This window comes from Camelus dromedarius, chromosome 12 (assembly GCF_036321535.1).
Source record: "Camelus dromedarius isolate mCamDro1 chromosome 12, mCamDro1.pat, whole genome shotgun sequence".
Classification (NCBI taxonomy): Eukaryota; Metazoa; Chordata; class Mammalia; order Artiodactyla; family Camelidae; genus Camelus; species Camelus dromedarius.
Genome location: NC_087447.1, coordinates 54,176,588 through 54,192,251, shown reverse-complemented (window position 1 = coordinate 54,192,251; position 15,664 = coordinate 54,176,588). Strand labels below are relative to the sequence as shown.

General features: G+C 36.9%; 1 protein-coding gene across 1 annotated transcript in view; it reads left to right on the top strand.

Moving 5' to 3' along the window:
- Nucleotides 1-15,664, top strand: part of TENM4 (teneurin transmembrane protein 4) — a 2,614,938-nt gene that overhangs the window by 538,268 nt on the left and 2,061,006 nt on the right. The gene's annotated exons all lie outside the window — the stretch shown is intronic.

Sequence of the window (15,664 nt, the reverse complement as noted above, 5' to 3'; positions counted from 1 at the left end):
GTGCGCACACGTGCACACGCGCTGTCTTTGGTTGATTCCTGTAACTTAACATCTGGGTGAAAGCTGAACAATTCAGTCAGCCAACTGCTTGACACCAAGATGATTGATTGATTTTTTTTTCATTATCATGAGAATATTTCAGTGTTGGGTAGACAATAAAGATGTATTTGCAAAAATGTGTGTAGGAAAAAGATTGATAATGGTATGATTTCAGTATAAATAGGAACCCTTGCACAAGATATATCAGTCTTATAGGATGAGAGGAAAGGTGTTGAAACATGGGCAAATTGCATAACTTAGAGTTTGCTATTAAATAAAAAAGAATGTGTGCCAGTGGGCAGACAATTTTCAAGTAACCTTAAAGACACAAGTTTTAGAAAATGGAAAAAGTGTAGCCCACGCAGAGGTGAGAATTTAAATTCTAATTTAAAACATTTTTGCCAAGAATTTGCAACCCCTTGCTGCCACTTCCCCAAACATTCTCCACGTGTACTGAGGACCAAGCAAAATTTTGTGGCTAAACCAATATCAGAATTTAATAGACTATTTTAGTAATAAACATATATAGGCTGACTTTATTCCTCCTTTGTTATGATGGTTTTCGAATTCATTCTTCATGATAGGTTCAGATGCCATTCCTCTTTTTTAATACTTACCCACTCTGGGTAGAATTAGTCTCTCCTGAATAATTTATAAAATGTTTATACTCAAAAAATACTGGAAATCTTTGCAATCCTCTAGACCACTCCTTTCATTTTGCTAATGAGAAAACTGAACTCCAGAGAGAAAACATGAGAACAAGAAGCTCTACATTTGATCTGTGATGAGGGCAGAAATACAGTTCTAGGTTTCTTCCTCCTGGCTGCTGTGGTATGTCTCAGATGACAGACAGCCCTTTCTATTCAGAGTCCAAATCTCATCTACCTTCCTAAACTGTAGATCCCTTTTAAATAAAAGTCCATATTTTTTCCTCTCATACTGTCTAGCATAATATCTAGTAAGGTGGAGGTGTTCAAGGCATAAATTTGAATAAATACATGATTAAATCTAATGAACAATTGTAACAAAACTAACACTCACTTCTTCCATATTTATTTGTACCCACTGCAGTGCTTCACTCCAGATAATTACATATTATAATGTTGTTTCATACATCTACAAAACCATCTGTGGTGAGAAGTGAATATTTTTTTATATTTTATTGTAAGCTACTTTGAAATGGGTTGTAATCGTAAGTTCTTTCTATTACTCAGTGGATATCACTTAACTAATTTCAATTTAAATTGTTGCAACTGAACAAGTAATACAGCTGTGGCTCACTATCCTTCTTCGCCCAACAGACATATGAGCTGAACAATTCCTAGAAAAGACTCTACCCTGTGTGAGTTATGTCACTTTAGTCAGTGATTCAATCTCCTTCAGCGTCAATTTCTTGCCCTGTAGCTGGGATGATGATCATTGCTAGACAGAGCTGTTTTACAAGATGCTCTGTATATGAGTCCCAGGAACGTGTGAGTCTGGCATGTGTGTTACCTGGATAAAGCTGAAATTCTCTCATTATATTGGAGAAGACACAGGGAATAAATAAGTATACAAGAGTAACAAAGTACCCCTCTTTTCCCAGTGGTTGGTCTAGTGTTGATAATGAGCAAATGCATAGGTAATGACCTCACTGGTCTTTAGAAACAAAGCTGGGACACATAGACTGTAATAACTCACATAATTCTAGGTCTCCCTCCAACTTACAATTGTAGAACCTTTTCAAAATCCACAAAAGTTTTACACTAGAATCGGTGGGAGTTCTAGGAGGCAGTTTCATGTGTGCTCATATGCAACCTTCTCGTGTTCTTCTCATCCCTCTGTCCCTTGTTTCTGTGATCTACTTCTGAGAGTCCTTGGGGATGAGATCTCAGATCTCCACACTCACCTTCCACTGCCCTCAGCTACCAGTGTCCAGTATGGCTGGGCAGGAGTCCATGCCAAAGAGTCAGGCTACAATGCAGTCACCACTGTCCCTCACTGCGTCTCCAGGGCGGAGCCAGTGCTTGATGTGAAGCAGGAGCTTAAAAACATCTATGCAAAGAATGAATAAGGGTTACCAAAGGCTTTCCTGGAAATCGGAATGTATTAGAGCCATACTGTGGTCAGTGCAGAAGGACAGAGGATGGCTCTTTGCTCTCTTCCCTGTCTCACTTTCAGGAAGCTGGCTTGCTTTTGCTGCTTTGTCAGGGAGGGAGCCCCTGTGAAAACAGCACCCTCTGTTTCTGCAGGCAGATCTTTCTTCAGAAAGACTGAAGCCAAGATCCTACTCCTTTTAGTGGGCCTGGGGCCAACACAGCGTCTAAGGAAAACGTCGCTATTCTTTCCTTTCACCTTCTGTTCTGGAACTGCTGCTTCCTCTCTCCCAGCCCCACTGACATCTCCGTATGTGGAGGGAAAAGAGAGAATTTAGTCCTATTACCGTTACTAGTTTCCCTCGATATATCTAATTTCCTAACTAAACTCAAATGTTTGCTGCTGCTTCAAATAGATACTGCAAAAGGGAAATCAAAATTTTAAATATAAACTATTTAGAAATGGACAGAAATAAGAAAAGTTTATGAAATTATGTGATGCAACAGTAACTGTACTCAGAGTAAAATGTGTAGTTTTATATGCCTTTTCATATGCTTTAATAAAATTATTACAAATACATAAACTAAAATTCAACTTTAGAAACTAGAAAACAAACAAAAGAAACCAAGATAGAAAGTGCTAATGAAAGTAAAAAATTAATATATTTAAAACTAAAAGAAAAAGTAAGAATGATAAAAGTAAAATACATTTCTGTAAAAAAAAAATCAACAGAAAAATGAACACCAATAAGTCTGATTCAGAAAATATTTAAAAGCAAAAATATACAACATCAGGAATAAAAATTATGATGTATAACTATAGATACAAGTGAGATTAAACAAAATTATAAGAGAATTGTATTTCCATTAATATGCAAATAAATTTGAAGTATGTAAAATGGATGACTTTCTAGCAAAACATAAATTATAAAAATTGGCCCAATTATATAGGAAATAAATATCAAGTGTATTATATTTTAAAAATACACTACTATAAAAGTAGTTTTAAAAAATCCACAAGCCTATTTTTGACTTGAAAGTGGAGATGCTTGTTTTAGCGCAAGATCACATAGCAGTCATCAACAGAATAGCAACATATGTATACTATATGTATATTAATAAGCAAATTTAAATATAAAGCACTTATCTGTGGCTAAATGCCATACATAAAGTTAAAAGACAATGACATGCCGCTGGGAAATGGAGCACATAGAATAGACATAGGGCTTCATCACATGTATTTTCTATAAATAAATTTTTGAAAGAGATAAACAGCCGAATAGAAAACTGAAAAAAAAAATTCAGAAAGAAGAAAGAATGAGATGCACGCGACATGAAAAGATGGTTAAACTAATTACAAAATTCAGGGAAATCCTGCATGTTTTGTCCATAAAATTGGCAGAAATTTTAACTGTTGATAATATCAGTGTTGACAGGGATCTGGGAAGTGGTCATTCTCATATAGTACGAGAGGCAAATATAGACTGGTGAAAATATTTTGGAGAGTAATTTGATGCCTTGATGAAAAATACAATCCCCATTTTTATGAATTTGCCACAGTGATGTCTTGGGCTTACAAATAGGTAAGAGAGTCATTGCAGCATTATGGTAATGTTGAAAACAGTGGGAAACTTAAACTCCAATTGACTAGCAAATGGCAGTGGTACATGTATATGAACTAAATTCAAAAAAATATGCTGTTTTGCTATGAAAAAGATCATGGTGTTATATGACAAAATTCCATTTAAAAGTATATACATTTGTGTATGAAATGTCTCTGTATAAGATACATAGCCTAATATATGCTTAAATCATCAAAGCTGCAAGTTTATGTATCAAATGGTTAACAATAATTATTTCTGAAAGGTGTGGTAGGAGGGAGGGGTGGAGGGAGGGGCGTTTCCACTTTGGACTTTATATACTTCAAAAAAACAAGGTAATGGGATAGCAAGTGGCTTTCTTAAACTTTTACATTTTTTCTGTCTTTTATTGAAGTATAGTTGATTTACAATGTGTTAGTTTCTGGTGTACAATATAGTGATTCATTTATATACATATATATTCTTTTTCATATTCTTTTTTATTATAGGCTATTATAAGCTACTGAATATAGTTTATCTGTTTTTTATATAGTAGTTTGTATCTGCTAGTCCCAAACTCCTAATCTATCCCTCTCCCTGCCCCTTTCTGCTTTGGTAAACGTAAGTTTGTTGTCTACATCTGTGGGTCTTTTCTGTTTTGTAAACAAGTTCAAAACACTTCTCTCTTGTGGTTTTCTATAGTTTTTAAATTAGATGAAGTATATTAAAAAGCAAGTCATGGAGCTTAAGTGTTCTATTAAAGAGATGTGGCCCAAGCTGTGAGGGTCAGTTAGAGGGGATGCAGTGAATACAGTCTGTTCAAGGGAGACGCATGTCTTCAAGAACTCTGGATATTGTGACTCTTATGAGGAAAGACAAGTCTGATCCTTTAGATATTGTCCTAGTACGTCTTAAGCTTCATTTGGGGGATGTAGTACATGTCTTTTAAGCTTGATTTTCTTGTTGTCCAATTCAAACCCATGTCATTCCCATATATCAGCTTGTTGCTTTTTTAGGAAGCATGAAGAGACCTCATCTAATGCATTGTCTTCAGACTGTGAGTTGTGACAGATTCCTAGATTGTAGAGTCATTTTAGCGGGTCCTGACCAGCATGTCTTAGAAAATAAAATAAGGATGGAACAAAGAGTATTATATATAATAAGATAACCTATTATTTCATGGACCTTTGGCTTTAGGTGTATAGATGAGTAAACTAGGTTCAGATGTAAAATGTATTTCTTATTGTGAGTCAATGACAAAATGCTTGAAAGCCATTGGTCTAAACACAAATCTAGAAATAACCAAGTGTCGTCTCATGGATGCCTCTGCAGCTCCTGTGATCTGTAAATTTCTTGAAAAAGTGTCCAAGTCAGGACTTCATGCCAGCAAATGGCAAATATCATTATTTAGGTTTTTACCATTATAACTCAGTGATTTCAGATCTTGAAACTTTTGCTTTTATTTTTTTCTCCATCGTGCAATGGGTACTTTAAAATTCCATACATTTTTGAAAGGACTTACACTTTCATGGTGTGCCTTTTAAAATAATGTACATGGCACTGTGTTTGGTAGTCCTCAAACCCATAGGGGGGGAAATGTAAAGTAAAACAAGCATAGTCACATTATGAAAGAATACCAAAGTCATATGGATTTGTAAAGTAATGTACAAGACTTCAAAGTTCTGTCTCTCCTGCAGGAATCTCTGCAGGTGCTCTGCCCCCAAATCCCAAGGGCACCCATTCACTCTCCTGTGCTCAAGAGCCCTTCAGTGGAGAAGCCCTGCTGTAAGCCATTGTAAGCCAGACCCATAATTAGCAAGTGACACCTCTGCAGAAATTCATTGACACGTAATTGAGAAAGGAAAAGGTGTCATTGAATAGGAATTGTGAAGGTAATAACTTCTGGCTGCACTGGGCAATTTTGTTTTCAAGGAGGAGAAATTCAGTCAGATTAGCTCAATTACTGGAGATTTATTATAGAGATAAGCAGAATTAACAATCATAATAACAACAGCAACAGGAATATCATGGGGAAACAAAAAATAGCCCTGTGCCTTGAAATGGAACTTCACTGGCTCTTAAATGGTCATTGTGGATCCAGAAAGCAAGTGATCAGGTATTTATTGTGGCTTATGCAGAAAAGGTGACAATTTTCTGTTTTTCTGCTTCTCCAAGCTGCCAACCCGATCACAGGTTATAATTTTGGGAGAAGGGTTTGTGCTTAGTTGTATCTTCTGTACAAAATGTGTCTCATAGCCTCTACTGTTTCTTGTCTCTGCTGCCTGCATGTTTCTAACAACCACTGACTTTCTGTCTGCTCAGTTCATGTTCCCAGAGAGGATTTCTGAGTGGTCTGGCTACTAAGGGTGCTTCCAGCTGCCAGCTGACGCGTACAGACTCTGTAGCCAGATAACCGGGTTCAAAGCCCAGCTTTACTGAGTGCTGGGCATCTGACTTTGGGCTACTTATTTCAATTTCTCTGCTGTTTACTTTCACATAAACAATGCGCCTATGTTTGCAAACACAAATGAAAATTTTCCTTCTTCTTTCCCTCCTCCCTACTTTCTTTACTCCTTCCCTCCCTCCTTCCACTTCCTTCCTTCCTTCCTTCCTTCCATTTATTAACTATTTATGATCTCCCAGTTATTAATAGTTCTGATAAGTAGCTGGTACTCACTTAGACATGCTTAAGCTCATGGAGTAGTGAAAATTCTCTTTGATTTAGAATTGAGGTCTTCCCCGCAGCCAGGGGCTACATTAATCAGGGAAGCTATAGGGGTGGGGGAGCAGAGGGAGCATGGTTGGCTTCCAGTTTCTCTCTGCTAAGCTTTGTTCATCCCTCCAGTTGGCTTTCTTGGACAAAATCATCCTACTCTAGCTCTCTTTTGTGTGCCTAAGGCTGCTCCACAGAAACCCATATCTTTGCTCTGACGTGGTCCAGGCCAACCCCAGTATAGCACAACACCCCCAGTGCTCCACTGCCAAAGCAGCTAGCCAGACCACCCCTGGATCCCCCGTGAATCATCCAGAAGTGAGTCACCACCGTGGATGCAGATACCCGACTCCCAAGGGCCTCCATATTTTTGTTTTGTTTTGTTCTAAATGTGTAATGCCGGAGTCAAGATGGATGGCTAGATGTTCATAAGACCTGCCAGTTAGTAGGGTTTCACCTTTCTCTTTCCCATTGATAATAGCTGTTGATAACCACTATTTTAAACAGCACAGTGAATGAGCCTAACCGGCCAATGCATAAATACATATGTTTCCAATCCGTACAACTAAGACCCACAAAACTGCCTTGGCAGAGAAGAGAGGTCTGTTTCACCACTCGTTAATCCTTCCAGTCAAAAACTGGTATGAATAAATTCTATGTATTATTACCTGTGAAGATGAAGGATAACAGGTATGGAAAATAAGAAGGGAACAGAGAGAGGACTGATATTGATGGCCTACTATGCAATTTTTTATGTCTTATCATCTCTAATTCTCAAAAGTATTCCATGAAATGCATACAATTACCCTCATTTTTATTGAGGATGATAGAGGTTTTTATAAACAGAAACAGAAAATTACAAGATGGCCAAATATCTTTTCCTCTCTATGGAGAAATAGGGACAAGCCTTGCTAATGGGATAACCGATCACATTATAACTCCTTTCAAGGCAAACAAGAGTCTATTCTTGATGGTGTGGAGGGAGGGCATATTCCTTTGTATGCTTGTCTTTTCTCTTTCATCTTTTAATTTAAATTTTTTTAAACCAAACCTTCAACTTGAAAAGGATTAAAAAGGTTCCCTTCCTGTTGAAATAAATAACAAATCTGGGGTTTTAGCCACCTGATGTTCTTTGAAATGGCAATTTCAAGGGAGAAAATTAGTGTTGGAGAGCCTGGGACTAAATTTCAACTGTGCCTTTCTAAATTGTGCATGCAAATGGGCAATTAGACCTGTGATGGGTAATTGCATGTCTAAATGAACCCTTCCACACATAGCTTAGAAGCCGATTTTGAAGGTTGAATTTGTAGAAGTCCTTATAAATTTCCTCTCCTTCTGGAAGGACCTATGGAATCTCATCGTTAACTTTAATAAGGGAACACCACTCTATTCCAGCCACTTCTCACACACACACACACAAAAAAATCATTTGAAAAGGTGAGAATAAAATATGAGTAAACCATTTACACATCCCAGAATAATACTGTGAGTATTTGGTCCTTATCTTTCTCAACTAAAATTAATACATCCATGAAATAGTCATACTTTTAATAATGTATTTTATAATGCTTATTTTTCCATAATCATTTTATCACTTCCATGTTTTCCCATTTTAATATATCACAACTTATAGAACTAGCATTCAAGTATTGAATGTTAGGTTATTTCTTAACTTCCAGTGTCATAAAATACATTATTAGAAAAATGCAGTGGTAAACATTAAGGCCCATTTACCTTTGCTTGATTCACTAATTATTTCTTGAAATCACTTCCCCCTTATAAAATTCTGAGTAGCATCATTCTTTTTGACTTTTGTCATACTAGGTGGAAACTAACTATTTTTTCCTAATTGTTTTCATTCATATTTCAGGTGTGGTCCACATCTTGTAAAGGCCAATCTTTTGTCTTCAGCTCAGCATTTCTGTGAATGATCTTCCTGGCCTTTAAAAAGCCCTTTCTCTTTTTTTTCTAGCTAGATCCATTAACTCCCTGCTATACCAAGGAATACAATAAAAAAAAAAAAAAAACACTCATCTTCCTCATTCTCCGCCAAATAAAGCAATGTGGTATAACATCCATTCAGTAATTTAATTATGTATGCTTTTCTTCACGTATCCATATCTACTTAAATCACAAACCATAAATATCCTTGGAGACTCAGGAAGAATCAAGGACTATTAGTCTTTGAATAAAGTATCTTCCTTCCTTCCTCCCCTGTATATCCTTCAATATAGATACTCACATGTCCTCTCAAGTAAGATGCATGCTTCAATAGTCTCAGTGATAACTACACATATTTAGTTTACAGCAAGTTTAATGTAGGTGATGAAAATTTCAATAGTAATTTAATTTCATGAAGAGCTGTGGTCACAGGCCTGGTGTCAACAGGAAGATCTCTTGATACACACGGGCCTAACAACATATGAATGCAAAGAGTTAGTATCCCACATGTCTAGAAGCAATATATCCACTTTGAAAGGTGTGTAACCTGACTAAAAGTTACTAGCACGTGAAAAATTTAAAATAAAAAATTAAAATTTAAGACAACCCTATTAATGTTAAAGTTGCAGGATAAGCACAACTACTTTATGAGAATTCCAGGGAAAAGGGTTAGCCTATCATGATCATCTAGCGGAAGTAGCCAGAATCAAAACTCTGGAATTTTAAATGAAAATGATTGTTTTATGATACAGTAAACCTGTCTATATATATTAATGTTTTATAGACCACTAGAGGATTATGTGCTTTGAAAAGCTATATTGATAGTGAATTAATTTACCTCATTGATGAAAAATTGACGAGTATTGGCAAGACACTCCTTAAATTGAATTATTCTATTAAATAAAGTCTTATAAATGTTTTGTTAGGTTGTTGGATTGCTTATTTGTTTTGTTCTGATTTTTAACCTTTCAAATGTTTTATGTTAACCACTAGAATATCTAATTTAACTAATGGCATATAAATATATATGTTAAAAAACAATTGCTACTGATTTTCAACAAATACATTTAAAAAATTTATCTCTCAGGTTGTTTATGTAAAATTCAATTCATTCATCAAGCCATTTTTATTCATTATTTTTATGTTTTACGCTCACTTTTAATGAGCATTTTCTATGCGGAGGAACAACATGTTACAAAAGTATACCATGTTCTTCACATGTAAGTGATAATGTCCCATATCACTCTCTATTTCTGAATTGCCACCGTCCAGCAATACCAGAATTCTTTCAATTTTTAACTAATGCCAAGTTCACTCACACTTTTGGAACACTTACCCACCCTTCCTTTTGTCACCATCCTTCACTAGGTTGTTGGGTTTATGTTTTTCTTAATTACTCCTCCAAAAGACCCTGATGTCCTACTCTAAGTCTGATTTTCCTCTTGTGAACTTCCATAAATGGTGTGTCTTCTGTATTATAACATATACCATTTTATACTATTCACTGTTAGACTGTGAGGTTCATGAAAACAAGGATAATATCTCTCTTGTTTGCCCTTGCATCTTCGCTCCCAAGCAGTGCCTGGTAGAAGGAAAGGAACAAATAAATATTTAGTGGACAATCAGATGGGTGAATGGTTGGATAGATGAAGCAGTGATATGGGAAAACAAGGCACATTTGTGAATTCATAGGGGGCAGTGAAAGAAATGCACTAAGTATAGTCGATTCTCATTATTTGCAGTGTTTATGTTTTGTAAAGTTGCCCAAACCCTGAATTCGTGAATACTGCACCATTGCTCCCAAGAGAAATACAAAGTTAGGTTCCTAGGAGCATCTGGTCACCACATTTTTGTCAATTGATCAATATATAACCTTATATTATGTGTGTCTCTGTTTAAAGACAATTTATTCAGCATATATTGTCCATTCATTAACATCAAACTCATGGTTAACAATACTATATAACTAGTGCCTGCTTGAAACTATCACATGCATTTTCTCCATAAGGCATATCCCAGCCTTCTTGCACTTAGTAACACTAAAAAGCACTTCAGCATTCTGCTTGGGGTCACTTTAAACAGCAAAATCACCAACGAAAAGCACAACAATGCAAAAAATGTGGCATTAATTAGACTGCAAAAAGAGCGCTTGTTCCCAGTAAGAGAGCAGAAACAGGAAAGGAAAGGACTGCCTTATTGCCTCTTGGCTGGCAACGTGTGCATCAGGCAAGTCAGTTTTTTGTCTCTCTGCACATGTGCATATCTCTGAAGGCCTGTGAACGTGCTATGAGTATTGACTTTGAAGTTACAAACAAATCTGCAAATATGAAATATGCAAATAATAAAGACTGACTGCATTCGGTGCTAGTGAAAAAATATGGCTTTTGTTATCAATGAAGATAGGAAACATGAATCAAGTAACTACAAAACGAGGCAAACGTAAAGATGCACAAAGAAAGTGTTAAAGGAATTTGGAATAAGTGGGCACCACTGTAATCCAATGAGACTTCATGATGGAAGTGGCCTTTAAGCTATATATAGAAGAATAAGCAGTGTTTTAAAAGAAGAATATAGAAGTGAAGAAAAATCTGAATGAAGAGACATGGCCTTGGGAAATGAGTGAGTGTTTAATAATGCTTAGAAAAGCCAGTTAAAAATGATTGCAATAGGCCATCAAAGGGATTGACTAAACCAACAGTAAGTTAAAAAAAGGCTAAGACAGAGATAAAACCATTGTGCTGGAGGCAGAGAAAGGGAGATTACAGAAAAAAAAAAAAAAACTAACCACAGAATTAGACTAATGAAATAGATCTAGGAATGTTATCCACAGATTGTATTTGTTCTCTATTGCTGCACAGCAGATTACCACAAAATGAGCAACTTAAAACCAGCATAACACTTTTTATCCCACAATCTCCATGGGTCAGGAGTCTAGGCAGAGACTGAGGCTGAATCCTCTGCTCAGTATCTCACTAGGCTGCAGACAAGGAGTTGGCTGGGTGGCATTCCTCTCTGGAGCTCAGAGTGCTCTTCCAAGAGCATGTGGCTGTCGGGAGACTTCAGTTACTTGATTTTGTAGGACTGAGAACCCCATTTTCTTGCTTGCTATTAGCCTGGGGCAGTTCTCAGTCCCAACATCCTGGCCACACACCCCTCTCAAGGGCTCTTTCACAACATGGCAGCTCACTTCTCAAAACAAACAGGAAAATCTCTCTTGCTTTAAATTTCTCCCTCCATGCAAAGCCTAAATTCTCCATTACAGTCACCTGATTAGGTCAGGCCCATCCAGGATAATCTCTGTTTTGGTTAACTCAGCATCTTCTCAAAGGGATCTTAGTTACATCTGCAAAATCCCTGCACCTTTGCCATATAATGTAACCTGATCAAAGAGGGACATCCCATCATAATCACAAGTCCCATTCACACTCAAGGGAAGGGAATTGTATAGGGAACAGGAATCTTACGGGCAGTCTTTTAATGCTGCCCACCATAAGGATCCATCGAGTTCATGCATGTATGACCCCTCCTCCATTTTTTTTATTACTATTACTAGTCAATCACAACTTCCCTAGACCTATCAGTTCCATTTTTGTGCTTACAGGGGAATCCCTGAGTTGGAATTTGGTTGAAGCTCATTTTGGCATCTAAATTAGGACAAAGTTAATCTGCAGAAGAGAGAAAGTAGGCCCTGAGGAGAGATCGCAGGGCAGGTAGAGGAAGAAAACATTTCTGCAGTGTCATGACCAGGGGCAAGGCAGAGAGGTGTGCTGAGAGGCAGAGAGAAAGGGAAAAAATGAGACAGCTTTGGAGGGTGAGAAGCTTTGGAGGAGTAGACGTGTTGAAAGGAGGTTTTTGAGGCTGCATTGCTTTGTGTTTCAAAAACTAGTTTTTCCTGCTTCTCTGGCAACCAATGTCTTCAATAAAATTTGCTCCATTTGTCCTTGTTTTAGAACTGGACTTACGTACAGGTTTTATTTGTTGTTATTTTGCTTTGATGCTTGAGACAATGTCTAAAACTTGCTAAAAATTTGACACTAGAAGATAGACTATGACCAGGTAGGAGGTTGTTGGACATCCTGTGTGCTCGCATGCTCTCTCTCTCTCATCTTCCTCTCCTTGCTGACCAGGAACCTCTCTTTCAGGCTCTCTTACTCTTTCTTATGTGTTTCTAAATCTGATTATGATACTTCCACCAGTCAAGATCTTCCAGTGGGCTCTCATAGTACTTAGAATGCAATTCAAACTCTTACCTGTGATTACAAATGCCTAGATAATGAAGAGTGGTATCTGGCCACCAATTTTATGTTATCTGTTACTACCCTCCTTTCTCTGTTCACTCTGCTTGACCCCTCTCTCTTTCTTGAACATGCTAAGCTTGTTCCTGCTCTACTGGCTCCATACTGGTTTCTTCTGCATGGCTAACTTCATCATGTAGTTCAGAGCGCAGAATACATGTTATCTCCCCAAAGAGGCCTTTCTTAAAAACTGCATGCAACATTGCCAATTTTCTATTAAAGCATTCTATTTTAATTGTCTAACTAGCATTTATCACCATATGATATCATCTTATTTGTTTGTTTATTGTCTGTGTTCTGCCCTCTCACTCCTGCCCCAGGACTGGCCATGAGTTCTTCAAGGTCAGGCAATGTCTCCACTGATTATCCATCTATCGCCAGTAGTTAGAATAATTCCTGACACGTGGCAGATGCTTTACAATTACTTGTTAATAAATAAATTCATAAGAGATTAGGATGTGTTGGGGCTATCTGTCAGCATTTAACATAGTGCATCAGGGAAATAATTAGAGAAAGTTGAATCCAGTTGACAAATAGTGACACAGGGAGGTAATTTGGTAAAGAGAAAATAGCTCTGGTCTGACCTTTGAGATACTGGGGTTTTAATCTTGTCTCTGCCACTAACTTGCTGTTCGATCTTGGACAAGGGCAAGGGAGGTCTTTTAGAGCTTAGAGTTAAAAAGCAAGAATATTTATGAAAATTTCTATATACCAAATATGTTGTATATTATTGTCATAGTTTTATGGATGAGAAAATGAAGGCTTTGAGAGATGAAATGATCTAGGATCAGTATGTGCTGGAGCTAGGATTTGAAACCACCTGTATTTGTAGTAAAGTTCTCTTCCAGCTCTGACATTCAGGAATCTTGAAACACTATTATTTTCTACTTCCTCTGTAAGACAACTTTCCCCTAATCAGGCATCTATCATTTTGTTTTTTCTCCTGAATAGCTTTTCTAATTTGTGGAAAGGAGAATAGAAAAATACACACTGAATGGAAATTCTGAATACAAGTGTTTTGGGGATGCATGCTCATTTTAACTAGTTTTTGCTTAAAAAAAAAGAAATAAAAGAAAAAGTAATAAGCAGAGGTAATGTCTACAGAAATGTCTTTTCCATTATCCCTGATAATGTATACTCTTTAAAAAGCCACCTAGCTTGACTTCATCTAAGCATTATATTTTTTCAATCTCCAACTGTTTTGTGTGTTAAATGCTTTCTAAATGATTTGTAAGGTTGATATTTAAACAACTCTTATACAGCCTAATCACATAGTTCACTCTTTTGAAATGTCACCATTTTCCCCACTTCTAGTATCTTTATTTAGATGTCAAATTGTGTTAGGATTGCCAGTGTGAATTCAGCAGCAAGCCACGATTGTGTCATATATACCTATTTTATTCTTCTGTAGTCTGGTTCAGGGTAAAATGGCTTCTCATGTGTTTCGCTTGCTTTTTTTCCCCCCAGTTGTTATTCTTTTAAGTTCCAGGCACACGTTTGGATTTGCTTAAAATTTCAAAAAGTAGAGATATTTCCTAGATGTGTAAGAGTCAGCATAGCATTAACAAACACTGTTTTGGGCTATGGATGTGTAATTGTGTAGTGATCCCTGCTTGACTGAGAATTTTGTTCTTTTAAAGGAAGTGATATTCACTGGGAGAATCTAAGAGACAGGTCCTTACCACTTCACAAACTTTTGACGGATATGCGTACCTTCCCTGGTATCTTAAAATAGCCAAAAATTCCCTGCCTAATGATGATAACAATAATAACATAGTAACTATAGCTAATTTTATGAATTCTATTATTATCCTCAGTTTATAGATGAGTAAATTAAATTCAGAAAGCCACAGTACCTTCAGCTAATAAGGGGTTGACTCAGGGTTCTAACAACAAAATTTGGGCTTTCTGAGTAAAAGAAACTGAGCTTTAAACCACTATGTTTTACATGCCCAGGACTGAACTGTACTTTCTTGTCTGGCTCTGGTCTGACCTGCCCAATATTTTTCTTTCTTTCACTCAAGAAACATTTACAAGGCATCTAGATCAGAGCAATAGAGATACAACAATGAATAAAGTTATCTATTTTTAAGCTGGTCAAAGGTTAGCAGAGGTGGTAGGGAAAGACACAAATGTAAACAAGTGGGTAGATGAGAAAGCTCTAATTACAGTTGAGTGGTTTCAGAGATTATTTCCAGGGTCTGTCTAGGTTTTAATCTATGTGTTGAATTAATACATGCTGATGGGTGGAAAGGAGAACAATTATTGAATGCTTACTATATGCTAAGCATTGGCTAAGAACTTACATTAATTAAGGTAATTCAGGCATAATGCAAAGGATATCTGCTTCTTGTTCAGGAAAGGGGATGCTCTTGGTTGGGCAATTCTTCTCCAAGCAGTATTCAGGGACCCAGACTCCTTGCACCTTGGGTTTCTGCCATCTTCAATTTGTAATTCCCAGGCTTTCCCTGGAGGCCTCTATTTCAGCCAGCAAAAATGGGAAAAGAGCAGGGAGGGTTACATAGGAGACACTTGTAAACCAGGTTTGAGAGGAATGTTGCATTTCATTGACTAGAATTAGTCACATGGGAACTTCTAATTGTAAGGGGAGCTGGGAAATGTAGTCTCAAAATGAGCCCAGGTAAGATTATAAACAAACAAACAAATAAATAGGAAGCACAGATGCCATGATGCTGCTATTTAATGTCGACAAAATTACCCTCTCTAGGAAAAGTTTCTAAAAAGTAAAAATTGTTAATTTTGTGATAACCATTCTTCTGTTAGATCTATCTTCCCAAAGCCTTCAGAGCAAAAGCAGAGAAAAGAGAATGCCCTTGAAAAATATTTTTAAGATGATATCAATTTACATCCATAATCTTTTGAGGTAAAAAACTAGGGATGTATGTGTGTGTGCGCCCATGCATGTGTATCATGGAGACAGTAATTAATAAAATCTGGATTCAAATCCAGATCAATCTGTGCAAAGCTTACATTCTTTCTATCACACCAAGCAGATTCTAT